This window comes from Manduca sexta, unplaced genomic scaffold (genome assembly GCF_014839805.1).
Source record: "Manduca sexta isolate Smith_Timp_Sample1 unplaced genomic scaffold, JHU_Msex_v1.0 HiC_scaffold_1691, whole genome shotgun sequence".
Lineage (NCBI taxonomy): Eukaryota > Metazoa > Arthropoda > Insecta > Lepidoptera > Sphingidae > Manduca > Manduca sexta.
This window is the reverse complement of record NW_023592581.1, coordinates 12538-26500: the sequence shown is the minus strand read 5'-3', so window position 1 is coordinate 26500 and position 13963 is coordinate 12538. Positions and strand designations below refer to the sequence as shown.

Sequence of the window (13963 nt, the reverse complement as noted above, 5' to 3'; positions counted from 1 at the left end):
CATTGATAATATTTGATACGGTAACAAATGGACGACTTCCTAATTCAGATGCTATAACCCTCTAAGAATTAAACGAATTTGGTATTAGAAATGCTGATACTCAATATAGGACAGCAGTTTCAATCTGTGGTCGAAAAATACTTTATTCAACACATTATTTAAAAAACGACGACTTTTTTAAAATATTGTAGTTGTATAATATTATCTATCTAAATAATAAACTATTGCCTAAAATAAGGAATAATACGAAGCTACAATATTAATTCAAACTAAGATTCGCGACGCATGTGTATTCAGGTTAACAATCTTGAAGTTCGAAGTACGTTCCACTAAGGGGTATCAATAAACTATTAAGTAAAAGGCCATAAAGCGTAGTTTGAAATTACGTTTAGATTATTAAAGATTGTATATTAATATGCCCGATTTTGTACACGAATATGTCCTGTTCGTAGATTTTTCATACCAATACATTCAATATTTTTGGAAACAATATCCAGGTTATGCGAGGAAATGGTGAAATAACATAAAACAATTATAATTTAAAAAAATCTTCTGGGGCCGGCGACGAAGTTCCTTTGTACAATTTTGACGCTAATGTGGAAATAATAAATATATATGAAAACATTTTTTATTAGCGCCAACGATTGTAAAAGGCAACTTGTTTTGGCGCCAGGAATTTTACATAATTTAGAAATTAAAGCGTTACGCTTAGATTACCCGCGGAACATAAATGTATGCCCATATGTATTAGTGTTACACATTTATCTTATTATTTTATATATTTTTTCTTAGACATGCACATTAAGTAATTTATCATCTTAAATACATATATATATTTTACGCATTTACAACTATTTTACTTTTATAAAAATCACATTAGAAAGTCAATATGTAGTTTCCATATTATCCACGGCTTTCCGGATAAAGACGTTTAGAGGTTTGTTTGTTAAAGTATAGTGGGTATCTCAAAAATATCAATTTGTTAGCTAACACCGAGTCGGTTGGGTCTGATGGCACGTGACAGAAATGACAACGAGTTCTGAACAGATTTCAAAAACACGATTTACCTCGGATGCGACGTTAATAATAGTGTGAAATATTGAAATAGACATTCATTCTGCATAATTTCTAACCATTTAACGTTTGTTTTTATTTTATTAAGTTAACATTGAAAAAATATATTTTTGCTGTATGTTTAAAAATTAACTAACTTCTATCCTCGTAAAAATGTTGTAAATTGACGAGAAGCAATTTTTACCGACAAAATAAATGCTTCTTCGTTTCAAACATTAATTGATTTTTGTACTTTCTTTTGTATTACCACGTATGTATATTGTTATCATACATCTTTAGCGTAATCATACATCTTATTGAAGAATAAATATTTTTTTATTTTCATGTAGGAAGGCACCAATATGCTTCAACTTATGAGTATGATTAGATTGTTTCTAATTTTTTTTTTAAGATAATTTATTTTTATAAATAGTTATAGAATATAATTGTAAGTTATTATATTATTATAGTTCCACCAGTCCAATTGGATGTAACATGTAATGGCTGTGTGTTGATGTAAATAAATAAATAAATAAAAATAAAATAAATAAATAAGAAACTTTGACTGTTTTTACCGCATATCCAGCTATCCGTTAAACCATGAAAATAAAACTGATGAACAGACAGAAGGAGACAATTTTTATTTACATTATTAGAACCTGTTGATATTTATTTTAAACCATATAATGTAGTCAAAATCAGGTATTTGTAATTATAATTTAATTTTAACTCTATCTTGTCAGACAATGAGCTTAATATTATATAATAGTATGTGATATTACATTACGAGTCTTAATTACCCTTTTTATTCATACAATTACGATATTATAACATTTAATATAATCGGTGTTTAAACAATGCCTTACTTAACAAAAATAATGGTTGTTTGAATTTCCATTAGATCGTACACTTAAAAATATATCTGTGTGTGAAGTGTGCATTGTTTTGAGTAGTTCTTGCTTTTAGAGGATCTTATCCTTTTTGTAGCGAGTCACTGTCTCGTTAAGCATTAGAAACCAGTTCACAGTTGGCTTATATCGATAAACAATATTACGACAAAATTAATTCTTTAATCCGATTATTTCATTTGGTAAAATATCGGACAGCGCAGTTGGTTTGGCAGGTATTACGTACAGTATCGAAAATGAATTTTATCGGAACTAATTGATATGGTTTAAGGGGGCTTCCTCCAGAAAAATGACTCACTAACCGTATTTTGGAAGTTGTTCACTTGAAATTTATAAACTTAGCTTTTGCCGGCGGCTCCGCCCGCGTTAAAAAGTTTATCCGGGAAAAATATTTTCCTAGGATGGAAAATAACCTACAGCACTCCTAAACGTCATATTTCCACAATATGTTACCTTAACTTGGTAGTTTACATTTTTTTATAATATGGATATTGTGTCATTAATTTCACAATAGAGATGTCACTAAAATTTTTGATTCCGTGCATCTATCTCCTTTTGAAGTACACAGAATTTTAATTTTAAATAACATTATTCATTAAACAATTTATAATAATAATGAATATTTAGGTAGTTTAAAAAAATTTAAAGTGCTTAATCGATTTTGTAAATAAATTATTTGTAAATTTTTGCATATTTCCGCCATAATTCTTGCGCCGAAAATGTATGGAACGAATGCTCAAGGTTGTTTGCCCGGAGGCGAGACAAGGTCATAGAACAATAACATAAGCAATAATAAAACTGTGACCCTCCATACAAAAGGTGTAACTACTACGTCATATTAAATGATCTTTCAATTGAAATGTAAAACAAGAATTAGTAGTTTATTTTTCCTTTAAAAATATCATTCATAATTATATGTAAACATCTTGATGAAAATTTAAATTAAAATGCATCTCGCATCTTTCAAGTTAAAACAAGTTTTAGTATATTATCTACACAACCTTTCTCCAAAACGATCGAAAAAAAAAAACGTACAATTTTAAAACTGAATATTAAGGAATCCTACGATGACGATACTCAATACTCATGTAGACCCTTGTGGGCTCGTCCATTGGCTGTAAACGTACAAGTACTCATGTATAAGCTTCGCCGTTTCAGCCTGCCTCTTGAAGATAAGTCACGTATTCATTACACTAAGTTTGGATGATCCGGTCCCACTAGTACGGCATGCATTATTACGTTTAGAATGAATCATACTACTGTTTAAATATCTTGCCAAATTGGAAATGTTTTTCACCAACAACGATTTCAAAAGTCCCCAAGCAATTTATATTCAAATGTTGTAGCTTTTGCATGCATACATACGATACAATAAAAACACGATGAATAAATACAAAAATAACTGTGGTTATGTTTTAAACATTTAGAGATAGTTACCGCCAATATTTACAATTGTGTTCACAAATCTGTTGACTGCGTCGGTGGCGTAGTTGTATTAAGGTATGACTGCAGTGCTGAGATCTCGGGTTCGTTTTCGGGCCGGGCAGAATAGTTTTGAGTTTTGCTACCCGGTATCAGCCCGGATTCGAAAATGTTTGCCTGTATGGCAACAATTTGTGGATGGTTGCGGGCTGCTCAAGACCGGGATGGTTGGCATTCACTTGGGGACCTATGTTCAGCAGTGAACGGAGACAGGCTGATTGATTGATTGATGGCGATAGGCCCCCTATCACATCATGAGACGGATTACACACGGCGGAACGTGGCATCAGTTGCGCCTCTCGCTACTCCTTCCGGCGTAAAGGCGTAAGCTTGTGTCTATTATTTTTTTTCATTTATAATTATGAGTTTTTGACACCGAACATTTTATATAAATGTTGTTATTGCGTTAAAAATAGAGAACAGATTACATTACCAGACTTCAAGTATAAGACAATTAAGATGTTTTACATTAAATGACAGTATTGGAGATGTATATTCCTCCAAGAATACTAGGAATACGTGGCATGTCGTAATAGGATCACGTGTGTTAGGTTTGATTATAATTGCTGGTAAAATGGATGCGGATACGACCGCCGATCGGTCTCTGCCATCGGCTACCGGACACGGTCTCCGCGCCATTACGGAACACATTAATTTTTCACATCCGGTTCCCGACATATAATTGAGCTTTTCCACGTCTACCATTACGACCCACGAGGCATATATTATGCGCTAATGTTGATACTGTGATTTAACGTCACACCTAAATACGCTAATTAATGTTTTGTATTTTAATTGCGTGCGATAAACCTATTATGTAGAAAAAATTATAATTATATATATTATCATTAAGTTTTATATGTATATTACTATGATTAAGTTTAAGTGATGTTTTTATTTTGAAGATAACTGCATACTCAAGAGGTTAAATAATTAAAAAGCTCGTACGTTTTAGTCGCTTATCGCGTATATATTTTAGAAGTATTTTATATAATATTTTTTATCCGTGTAACATGAAAAATTAGAAAAAGTACGAAAGTCATAGGCGAAGTGAAAATTTAAATATCATATGATATTGCTTTGATTAAATAAATATTTACAAAACAACACCAGATTATTTTCCAGACTATTAGTAATTGCCACTATTGTTGATATTTATAGGCATTGAAGATCACTTAACGTGACACATTTCCTTCTTTACCGACGTATGCTGTAAAAAAAATATTCTCATATAGGACAACATTTTACGCTTGTTCTCCCATTATTGGTTTAGTTATAATAAATTAAGAAAGCGAAGAGGATGGGCTGACTCAATATTAAATTGAATACTACAGAAGGATTTACACTGTCGATTAAAAGTAAATAAAAAACAAAGTACATAACCCACCGCGACAGGAGGGAACAACTTAAACTGGGTGATAGCGATTAAAAACAAAACAAGAATAAAAGTAGTGAAGATACAAAGTTATAAGACGGGAACAAAATAGTTCACTTAACGTACCAACAAGTCTTAGTCTGAAGTAATCTTAGAGTATATTTAGCGTAGACATTCATTTCGAGATTAAAGAATGTATCAAACTGGCTGAGGCTTAAAATATAAGAGTTTTCATTCGACAAAGTGCAACTAATGCCCACAAGGGATTATATCTAGTTGTACCGGCTTGTTGGCGTAATGGCGATATAGCTCAGTGTCTAATGAGTAAAAATCTTTATTTACCACGTTGAGTATTTGACACGAGAATCTTATGTAAAGTGAGGGTGTTCTATTCCGCCTGCGGGTGTATCCATTGTTTTGTAATTACGTACGTTATAATCGAATAATTTGTTGCAAATAAATTGAATAGATTAGATTAAAATTTTACATATATATATATAACCATTACATAAATTGACACAGGCTACTTATTAAGCCAGTAAACACAAAGAGATATTTTTCCATAAAGCTCTTTCATGGGCCAAGCCACGAACAAAAGCTAGTTTATAACAAACTGAAAAGGTTTATATAACAATGTTTAATGTTAAAACGTATTTGGATGGTTATTACAAAATACCTATAGAAAGTTACGCCAGAAATCCGTGGCCGTTTTCCGCTCTTTACATTAAGTTTTGAATTTTCCCGTATCTGTTTGCAAATATTTTTAAGGTTCGTTTTTTATTCGTGAACGTTTTTATGTCTACCTCTTTATTATCGTCAGACATCAAATTCCAAATAATTTAGTTCGTGATATTTTATAAAACTTTTTACCAAATAGCAGGCACGTTTATAACTGAGATTTTACATTTTTGTAAGTAGTTTTTTATGAATAGAATGCACAAATACTTGAATATCGCCAGGTATTTATATATATAATCATTTATATTTATATATATAAAAATTAGCCCTAAATCAATATTTTAAACGTATGAAGATGATGTAGAGCCATTCGACGCATGATTCTATGTGAATAAAATAAAAGTAAGTCAAAATAAATTATAACCTATGTTTCTTGGAACTTTTAGATTCGGTTTAGTGGTTTTATCTTTCAGAGTTTTACCTCGTATAAACAGTAATGAGCCTATAATATAACCTTTTTATTTTTATGTTGATGATTACTTCTTATAAATTCTATATAGACTATGGAATAAACATGAATGAATTACAATAGTACTAACAAATTTGCATCTGTTATAAGTTCAAAAAAATAATTCATTACTTTTTTTTATTGTTTGAATGACGAGGCAAGTTTGCTCGTCGCCTGACAGTAAGAAAAATAAACAGAAACACCATCGGACACCTTTACAAAGTCTTGTTTAGTATTCCACTGCACTTGCACTGCACTATATACTAATATAATGGACATAATAATGTCCCTATTTACACTGTCTACAATAATCTTCAAACCGGAACACAACAGTTACTATACCCTGTTGGTTGGCGGCAGAAATATACATTGCGGTTGCTCACCTACCCAGGCGGACTCTCACATAAAACCACCAATAAATTTACGTTTGAAACATTTTAAAGAGCTTTACGTAATTCACTTATGTGTCAAAATAAAAGTTTTACGCTTTTCAAAATCACACAGCTGAAATAACACAGGAAAGATTCTATTTTGAATTCCGTAATACATTCGCGAATTTATAAAGTAACAAACTGCTTTTACTCAGCTCCCGTAGTTAATATACCAGATTAAATTGCTACAAATTCGTAGGTAACAGTAATAATTACGTCTAATAGAAGCGGCGGTAACATAAAGCCACGGTTTAAATGCAACCAGCTGTGTCTCGGGAGTTGTAAACGTTCGCTTTATCGTACAAGTGTTACTCCAAAGACAATTTGTTTTAGCTCACACTGAAATGAGTATTTAAATAGATTAAGAACGAACAAATTTGACTACAAAACATAGTTTTGTAGCGATATTTTTTGAGTTAGATCTTCACCCTATAATATTGATTACGTATCGTAAGTCACGTTTGTATTCATATAAGGTTTGGTTTAGGTTCTTTTGAAATTATCAAAGAACGTAGACAAAACCTTTCGTGAATACAAACGTGTTATGAGTTGGTAATTTCATCATGTTGAAAAAGCTCACCCAGATTTAATTGTCTGATCTGAGAAATTTTTATCGGACAGATCGCCTATGACCTCATAGTTTTCACAGCCGTGATTTTCTTATGATCCCATAATAATATTTAATGTAGTTTAATTTGTCACAATTCAGATCATCAGACAGATCCTTTTAAGATCGTACGCACAACTCTACGGGCGGGCAATGTACATTGCACATTGTCATCGATGCCTCGCGTATTACAGCTTAATTAAAATTGAACAAGATTTTAAAGAAGACCTTTTTTTAAAATTTACCCTCAGTATTGTCATAACACATACCATATTGAGTTCAAGACTCGGGACGTCTTAATACTTCGACAGTTCGACTTAAGTGTTTAAGAGGAATTAATTATATAAAATCTTTTTGTGATTGCGTCACTAAATGAAGCCACATGCTTAAATTATTGAAAATAAAACTTTACAACAAGTTTCTCAAACCATTACTATATAATAAAAAACTGCAAGTTTCGAACAAAATAAATCATACAAACACACAGTCACGCCTTTTAATAAAAAAAAAATGGCCTCTTAGTACAAAGCACTTTTTTTTTATTTGACAATTTATCTACAACCATACCCATCTTTCCACAAATGGAATTACACGCTTTGGACAAACGCGGTATGATAGAGAATTTTTTAAGGTTAGTCTGTCAAAACCATGGAGTTAATTATGGTCAAAACTAACCTGAAATAGCAACAAACCAGCGTGAACAAGCGCAAGCCTAGGCATACGACGTGGAACGCATATGACGTTTGTTTATAAATAGTATGACGTCACATGACGGCCCATAGCGTTTTCAACTGTTCAAATAAAAAGAAAAAAAACGATTTTAAATTGAAATTATACAAGGCAACTTGCACTTGCATTGAGTGAAATCGTTATATTTTGGTTTCGTAAGTCAAATACTGCATGAAATATTTTTTTCACCAAATTTGGCATGAGTCAAATATCCTATTAGTATAGATAACCGGCACGCCTAATATTCGACGCTGCGTTAGCCATATAATTTAATTTAAGTCACTCAACATAATTTGATAGAAAACCGCGCCGGAGTTCATAAGCAATTATGATGTTTGAACAAAACTTTGAGGTACTGAGGTTCGCCACACTACGTTCCGCTTCAAGGTATTTTAACTTTTTATTCTTCAAAAATATTCTGCAATAATTTTTGTAATAAAAAGAGGAAGTAGAAAATTTCTTTAATTATATAATTAATATTATAAGCGGTACATACTGAAAATCTTATACGTTTGTGTACTTACAACTAGGCACATATTCAGTAAAAACACTTAATAAATTTGACCTTGTAAGAAAATGGTCTAGAAGTTACAAACGATTTGCGTTAATATAATATCGGCTAAATGACATTGCCTGAGGCAGAAATTCAACGGCTGACACCACCTTGTTATTTCCGCATAGATTACTAACCAGCGAAAAAGAATATCAAAGTGGAGCCCTATTACTCAGAATTGAGTAGTGAAGTTTGATTATTAAGCTATTATCTAAACCTCAAAAGATCACTTGGTACGAAGAGAGTTAGTAGGGTTTCAGAAATGTTAAAGAAATTGAAAAATATTTATAATAAATCTACGTACGATTACTCTGAGGGATATGTCGATCCATTTGAATATCATAAAACTTTCTACTTTTGGCTTAAAACGTTCGGAGTTGCGGAAGTAAATAATATTAAACCCGGGTGAGTGTATGAAAAACAACAATTGTATAATTGCGGTGTGATGCCCCACAATCGAAATAAGTTAGTGTGACCCTAAGCGAACCTGGTTCATAATAAAGCCCACCATCTATGATGTTTGTATTTTTTGTGTTGTAGTATAAAACATACAAAAAAAATTGTTACTTCCTTTATTATTATATTTCATCATATGTAGACATATTGCAATTAAACCAAAGGTTTTTATTTATATTTTTTCATGAAACGCTTTTATTTGAAATTAGGTAGGTTTCCAAGATTTTCCGTTACCTTATATAATCAGATTAAATTCGTAGAATTAACCATAAAAAATATTATTCAATAATTATAAATTTTATAAACATCAGTTAAGCAACAAGTAGTTTATTATATTGTTTTTCGTTTTACTCCCTCTAAGCGTTGATGCAGTAGTTGATTCGTAATTTAAAAATCATTTGTCATTCTTTGGGCTCATGATATCTCCGAACAAAATTTAATTGCATTTGATTCTCTATACCTTAACTGTTTTACCTTCTTATTAAAGTATCCTCATAATATAAATATTAAATTCATCAACATCATCGATGTAATATATGTACTACGTACAGAATATACGTCAATGATGATGAATAATGGAAACACAAACAGACATACTTTCGAATATATTGATGTGTATTTTATATTGCAGTTTTGTAAAACATAATGCGTTAATATTTGTGACTGGCTTATTGGCTACGATATTGTCGGTCATAGCCTTAGGCCGGGGAATTTACATTTTTGAAATACCGGTTTTGACTGAAGGAGGAACATACGTCATAATATTGATGTATGAATTACTTATATTGACATGCACTAAAAAGAATTTGCCGCAATATAAAAGTCTTCTTACATCGATGCAAGAAGATTTTCAGTATATTTGTACCGCTGGACAGAAATACAGGTATGATTTTTTTTATATTACGATTTTAAATTATTTTGTTGTTTATTATTGGGTGAATCTCAATAGATATTTTTCAAATATCTCAACAAATAATAGTAAGCTAAAACAAAAAATTGGATTAAAAGTCCCGAAGGTCTCATAATTGTTAAAGTTAAAACAAATTTTAATTTTATCGTAAAAATTACACAAACCCGCAATTCGTCAAAACTGGATCCTTTTTAATTGGACAGATTATTTGTATTTGTTTTCTTTTAGTGAAGTAAATATTTTTATATAAAATTTGTATAGAATTGTCAATAAAATTCCATGATTACATGACTAAAAGAATTTACAGCTTGAAAACTATAATCAAAAGAATACTCGTATATATGGTAATAATGCATCACGTCATACATAACAATTTAGCACAATAATCGCTACATTTATATTTGCAGGAAAAGATATTTTGACATCCAGTTAGAGACATGGAAAGCCAGCTTATTTTCTGTCGTATTTACATATGCTTTAGCTGTTGGAATGGTGTCAGCTGCGTCAGTAGCGCTCGTTTATTTTCTCATAACGCATGGCACTGAAGACAAGGGCAGCAGACCATTGCTGTTCCCGTTATGGCTTCCCCATGTCGATTTTGGGAAAACACCTACTTATGAAATAGCTTTCGTGTTTTCAAATTTCTGTGTCATGGCCTACGCGCATAATTATATATGTAAGTTTAATATAAACAGTAAATTGTCTTTGGTTTATTTTAAATATATGAAGTCTTATAATTACGATAAACATTGAAATATACAGTAAAGTTTGTTAATAAATATACCTACATAATAAATATTACGACAGTAATTATTTATTATTAGCTTAAACGCTTTATTTTCGGTTCGCTTTATTCTGTTTCCGGTATAAAAATATCTTAAGAGAAAATCAAAAAATAGTTTTATTTCAATGTCCCATATTCGTGTAATCATAAGAAATCATGAAATAAATGTAGCTTCTTATATTGATACAGTATTCAGAGTTGGGTTATGTATTTCGAAAAAAACATTATCCAAATTCTATCTCTACAACTTTAGTAGAAAATAACAAATTGTAAATACTTAATACATATAACAAAGTAGTAGAGAGGACGTACAATGTACAATCCCTCCATTAGTAAGCAATAAACATTACAATTCATAAAACATTTTTTTAAGTTATGATTCAAACACAAATAGTCTGGATACGACACATCGCAAGTAAAGTTGACATCGTTATATGGAGCATCCAAGATGTTTTGGAAGGAATCCGCCCAGCCGAAAACCAAGAAGAAAAACCATTACGCAAATATAATTAAGGGTCGTATGAGGGAGATCATCAAACATCATCAATCAATGTATAGGTACGAAATCCTTGTCATTTTCTTATCATCAGTCTTATTTAGAAGTTAAATAATTCCTTAGACCTACAGCAACTATACACCCCGTTTCAGATTTAGCTATGAATTTATCACATAATTTCTATGATCAGTGAATTCTAGCTGTCCGTATTAGATCATAGTGGTAAACTAACCCTAGCATATTAGACGAAGAGCGATTCTAACAGGGATGGTTGAATTATAGGGCTTGTATTATCAAAAACAATTTGATATTAATAGATGTTCTTTCTTTTAACAGTCTTATGGAGAATTATTCAGAAGTTTATAAAAAAATGTTAATGTTTGAACAAAAATTTTGCGGACCCGTCATATGTCTTACTGCGTATTGCGCGGCCGAGGTAAAGTAATAAATAATTAATAACTATTGACATTTAACAACATACGCCTAAGTAATATACAACAAATGTGTATTTTTATAGAAATTAGATGAAGGTGAAGTTCATATGATTTTGATGTTGCTAAGTGCTGGGACGGTGGTGTTGTATTACATACCAAGCCATTTATGCACTTTTCTAAGAATAAAGGTAAGTCTCATACTTATAGCCAAATAATATTTCTTAATTATATTAATATGAACTGTTTTTAGGTCTCGTCAGTGTGTGATGCTTGCTGGGGCATTGACTTTTGGAACGGTGGAGTTGTCTTAAAACCTTACATAGTTTTCATAATGCAAAGATCACTTCGACCGCTTCCTCTCGAAGTGCCTGGCTTTGAAGAAATGTCTATTCAAACATTTTCTAACGTAAGAAATTTTTATCTAAATTTACTGCAATAGTTTTGGAAAAATGTTTTCTCATTACCCACTTCTTTATATTATTTTTTCAGAAAATGACTTCAGCCTATTCCTGTTTTAATATGCTTCGACAGGCCAATCGTAAATAAAACGAAAATTGTAGTGATTGCAATGAATATACTTGCTTTTAAATCAACTAATATCTTATATTATAATAATAGACACAACTATATTATAATAATGAAATGATTACGTGAATATACATATTTAATCTCACGATATTATACAGATATCGCGTTATATAGAATATTATTATTTCACTCTCGTTAATAATTATCATAACATGACGAAGGTCACAATCAAATAGTACTTGAATAATGTGTCTTGTTAAAAGTTTGGGGAAAGTAATTATTGGTACAGATTCGTTCTATCGTCATAAGGTAAATTTTACTTAAGCAAATTATAAATACTTTATCATCGAAAAATGTATATAAAACCTATAGTTAAAAAGGACAAAGCAAATCTAATTAATGCTACTTAAAATAAAATATTCCTGCTTACTCTTCGTTATAGTTGTTTCATTTATCTGTCTGCTTATCCTAACACCAAAGAGATCTAGGGATTGAACCGATTTGTATAGGCAATTTTGTTTTTTGCAGAACTGGCTTAGATATAAGACTGAATGTCAGGCTAAAATTCTTACAAATCAAATTAAAAATATTTAGGGAAGATTGTTTAGTCTATGCGCCATATCACCAAAACCATCGAATCCTGAGTAAGAATTAGTACAAAACAAAAATTATTATATCCTAGTCATAAAATCAAACCAACAGAATATAATAAACAAGGCATCTCTCCCGCTCAAAATCGAATACCACACGTAAATTATCACACTCCAGTGGACACTGAAAATAGACAAGGAGGAAAGAGGCGAGCTTTATCCAATAATAATTCTCACTTGAATTGGTCTATTTGCTCGCCGTCGCGCGATCTGATATTGAATATGGATAAAGTGAATTATATTCAGAGTGGTGGGTACCGTCAACTCGCAGAGTTTCAGATAAGAGGATTACTTACAAGTTATAATTGGTTCTCGCCATTCGAGTGAATAAAGAGAAAACTCTGAGTCCTTTACGTAGCCCTCTCGAGTCCTTAGATAACGCCGACGATTTCTTTTCGTTATCAAATATACTTTTATCAACTTAAATGATATGTCTTAATCATCTTCAGTACGATTCATTTCAAGTGCCAAAATATGATTTTATTGTAATGAAAGGATATATTATAAGAGTAAGAACTTATATGCACTTCGCGAGGCGAGTATTCGTTTTAGCGTTTCAATAGTTTTATTCGTTTTCACAACGAATAGAAGGTAGGTATTATCCACAGAAGGATAGTGCGTTTAGTCAGTTATTTCAAGAATGAAACGAAACTTGAAGCTTCCGTCGCGTTCTAAGGAAATACTGGTAATAATACAATCACAGACGAGAAGCCAACAGCATAAGTTCATAATTATAATTAAAAGTAAATAAAACCTATAACCTTCTAATATAAACATCTCTCCATTTAAAAAAGATTGATGCGTTCCTCGGCGCTAATTTAGTGAGAATGTAAAAATTGGTCGCACGAATGGAGGCCGTTAGAAGCTCTCAGCTCTCGGACATGTTTGGTACTAACACAATTACCAGAGCACCGACGGCGGCATCCTGCAATCTGAAGCCATTCACTCATTAACATCGGCTTTTAAGTTCACCTATTGTTCGTAGATATTGCTACCAGCGCCAACACGCTATTGAAAACAACTACGATTGCGCTACACTTTTATGTAGTCATAATCTGTGCATATTCTGCAAAAGGCAATACGTAAATCTATCAATCATCGTATCACAAAATAATACATTATTCATGTACCTAACAAGAAAATATGAATCATCTGGTCTCACTTATTTATACAAATATAGAAACAGCAGTAAAATTTTAACTGCATCAATTACTATTCAAATTAAACGCTTGAATAATATATCCGTCTAACGAAATTAGATAATTACATCTTACGATGAATTTCGCCATCACCGTAATTATAAAAGCGAAAATATTTTGCTACCAAGGGTTATTGATAAACCATTCAGTATGGTTGAGCAGTCGGCATGACAATAAAATTT

The 13963-nt window shown here is 31.5% G+C and overlaps 1 pseudogene; it reads left to right on the top strand.

Moving 5' to 3' along the window:
- The first annotated feature begins 8586 nt into the window (after window positions 1-8586).
- LOC115449238 lies at window positions 8587-11968 on the top strand (annotated as a pseudogene).
- The last annotated feature ends 1995 nt before the right edge of the window (window positions 11969-13963 follow it).